Source organism: Nematolebias whitei, chromosome 6 (genome assembly GCF_014905685.2).
Source record: "Nematolebias whitei isolate Nwh7 chromosome 6, NemWhi1, whole genome shotgun sequence".
Lineage (NCBI taxonomy): Eukaryota > Metazoa > Chordata > Actinopteri > Cyprinodontiformes > Rivulidae > Nematolebias > Nematolebias whitei.
In genome coordinates, this window is record NC_056503.1 from 50,328,048 (window position 1) to 50,332,065 (window position 4,018).

A 4,018-nucleotide genomic window follows, 5' to 3' on the forward strand; every position below is an offset into this window, starting at 1 on the left:
TATATGTATATATATATATATATATATATATATATTTTTTTTTTTTTAATTTATTTTTTTTTTTTAGCTGCACATATATTTGAGTTTTTCTTCTGCACAGTTATTTAACAAAAATGTTGAAACACTGTGCTCTACCACTAGGTGGCAGGAGAACATTGTTAGCCTGTGGCTAAAAAGATGAAGAAAAGGCTTCGTCATTGTTTCTGAACAGTTTGTGTTCATACAGACACAACAAAAATGTTTCTTTGTATTACTTTGAAGTGTTTTTTTATATGTTCTTCTCACCAAAGTCTATGAATCTATCAGTGTGACTGATTCTAAATGATTATTTTCAGGCTGAGGATAAATTTTATTCCAAGATGTGAACATTCATACTGAAAACTTTCCATTTGTTGTAGGCCACAAGTTATAGCAGGTCTGTAATGGGCCTTGGGGACTGAATTTGTACTAAACATCACATCATTTCATTCTTCTCCTGGTGTCAATGCAAACCAAGCATCTCCTACATTTAAAGAATCCCTCATATGCGAATACAGACAATGCTTTTCGGCGCTTGAAGTATGTTCTGCAATTCTTCAGGTTTTACTTGTTTCACTTTGTCAGTATTTTTGTGTCTTATGAGCCAAATGTGTCTGACTGAAGTTCTGAAGAGTTCTGCAAAACCTTCTCACTAAAGTAAAGCCTTTTCTTGTTTTTCTGCATCGACCCAATAAAACACTTCAGAGATTCTTGCATCCTGATTTTTGTCATAAATATTAATTTAGCAAAAAGGCATGATGCACCTCCTTCAACACTAATTAACCCCTCCCTCCCTGGAGCCCGCTAACATCTGCCAGCTGTTTGAGGTTTCCTTGCAGGACACAGAATGACCGACCTGAGCGGGGGAGCTGGACGCGACACCAGTTGTTCATTTCTGTTTCCAGGCGTTTGCTAAATTTAGCTCTTTTGTGTAATTTTAATGGAAAGCTTCACGAGCAGGATGTTAGTTTTCCTAAAGCTCGACTGCAGCTCCAGTTGTTTTGTGTGTTAATGAATATTCTGCAGTAATTTAATAAGTAAAGCTGCGCCTCCTCACATCACAGCTGGATCTTTCATTTCTCACAGTCTCTCCGTGATTCAGCTGTTGTGTTTGTGTTTGCTGCTCTTCTTTCCCATCTGTCGTCGCTTACTTTAAAAAAACAAAACAAAAAAAAAACTTTTTCATGCACAATAAATGAAATAAGTATAGAAACTAATTAGATTAACACCCCACGCTCATCACAGTTACTCCTAATCTGAATGTGTGATCCAGGTTTTCTGTTTTAAGTAAAAAGTTAATTTGCAAACTTGTTCAAGCGTTGCTGCTTTCATCCATCCGTCTCTTTGCGTTTCTTTTTCTGGTGGATAAAAACTATTTCCTCAGACAAATATAGAAACGAGCACGTAAAGGAGAACCAGAGGACATAAAAAGGAGACAAAACCCCTTTTTCTGATTGAATAAGTGAGGCGTTCTGATCTATTCTCAGCAGGCAGGGGAGGAGGGTGGAGGTATGTGGAGGTACATGTACAAAACCCCCCAGGGGGCCTCCTGTGGATGTAAATCAAGCATCCTCCTACTTCTCCCATCAAGTGCGGGAGTAGAATGGAGCTTTAGAACAGCTGTGCTCAAAGAAAGCTTCAGAAACTGGGCTCAGAACCCACAGCTCCTGATAACATTCACTACTTTGTGCATAAAAGAACTGCTGGGGATGTTTGCTTTACTTTTTATTCTTCTTCTTTGGGTAGAATAAACAGCAAGCGCAACGCAAAAAGTTACAAGAAAAGTAAAAGTGCCACTGCCTTTTACACTTTATAGTAAAACTTTATTTTCTTTGTGTACGGTGCAAAAGGCAGAGCAGATAAATAAATACCGTATTTTTCAGACTATAAGACCACCGGATTATAAGGTGCATTAAGCGAAACAAAACAGTCTGATAAGTTAAACTTTATTCAACTCATTCACAAAAACTCTCAATGTTCAGTTGTACCACCTAAAATCAGTTCGAGGTCAGTAAGCACAACCAGAATTAATACATAATGTGCACTGATTATAAGGCTCACTGATGATTTTAAAGGATTTTAAGAGCATTTTATTAACCTTTATTTAACCAGGATAATTCCATTGAGATCACAGATCTCTTCTGCAAAGGAGGTCTGGACCGAGAAGGGGTTCTCTGCTGAAGTATCTGCTGCTTTCAGGTACGCAGCATCAGGATCTATCTGCTGCTCTTTAGGTAAGTTACGTCCGCTCTTTTTAAAAACTGAAGGTTTCTAAGAACCAGCGTTATATCTGCTGTCAAACACAAGAAGATTGTCTTTAGTTCTTGGTTGTAGCTGCACCTGACAGTTGAGTCTGGTCTGGGTACAATGAAATATGAAACATCTGAAGAGAAACCTGCTCCATTTGTCAAAAAGTCTGGTCTCAATTAAAGATCATGAGTCCTGTAACAGATAATGGCCCAAAACAAAGCTAAAAACAAAACTTGCTCTTTAGAAGTTCTTCTATGAGATCTGATCCATGACAGGAGCTGAAACATGGAGTGACCCTTAAAATGTGAGACAGCTGAGGAAGTGAACCAGTAAACAGAATACCTGCTCCAGGTGCAGAAATCTGACAGAAACTGACAATCACTCATCTGCAGGGACTGCAGGTTGAACAAGACAATGTGAAGTTAAATGAAACATCCTTTGTCCCAAAAAACAGTTGAAGTATAATTATAATTTTGGTTACTTTATTTTTCTTTCTTTATGAATCTATTGTAACTATTTTCACATTATTCAACAACCAAAATGGATTTTGTTTTTTAAAGTAATGGCTAGGTATTAAAAAAAACAATCATTTAGCCCTCCCCACTGCCCAGTTATGTTAAATGTTAAGAGAGTCAGATGGAGAAGTTATGGAAACGCTGCCAGTGTTGAACCGGTTAACACCATAGACATAATGTGTCTGTGGTTAACACAATCTGCCAATAACACCTTGTTTTTTTGTTCAGCCGGGTTTTTTTCCGTCCAATCAGATGTGGCCCTTTGGACACGCCCATTTTTATATTGTCCAATCATATGTGAGCCTCCAGATATGCCTATTGTTTTATTGTCCCATCAGATGTGGCACTCCAAATACGCCTTCTGAATTTGTCTGCAGAGATACCTACTTGTCTGGACCTGAAGGCAGACTAACATGCATGTTTTTGGTCTGTGGGAGGAAATCGGAATACCCAGAGAAAACCCATGCAGCACGGAGAGAACATGCAAACTCCACCCAGAAAGACGCCAGGACCAACTGGGGATTGAACCCAGGACCTTCTTGCTGTGAGGAAAAAATGCTGGTATGCAGGACAACCATTTTGAAAAGAAATCCAGGACAACCAAACAAATGTCACATCGCAGGAAAACCCAGGAGGTCCTGTAAACAGCACCACATGGTTTTACTAAAAGATGGTTTTATTTTTTAAATAAAGCTGTGACCCTCCTGTGGTTTGCAGAGGACACTGAGTCTCAGGAGGTTAGACTGTTGTGAAGTTGTCTTGTTTTACTGTATGAAGAGCAGTTTGTTCACTTGGTTCAGGTTTGAGACAGAAGCTGCTCTGTAAGGTGCCCTCAGTGCTCTGAAGCACCTGCAGGAGGGTCATTATGAGAACAGGCGATGACGCTTGGGACGCATCCTTCAGGATGTTGTTAGCTGCTTTATGCCAACAAGTCCTGAAGTGTCCTCCAGGGAGGGGACTGGGAGTCCACTGCTTTATATTTTATTTATTTAAAATGTTTTTATGATTATGTGATGTGCCTCTGTGCAGTTTGGTGCCAGGTTGTCAGATACTCTGAATGTAGAAGAGGTGAAGGGATGCAGGCAGGTGCAGAGGTGCTGCTGAGACATTTGAACCAGGACGGAGGACCTGGCGTTCCATCTGAGGTCCTCACTGATGTCAGGTGAATCTGGTGACCCTCTCCACCTCCTTTCCCCTGAAGGTTTCAGAGTCTGCTCTTCGTGGTTTCTATAGAA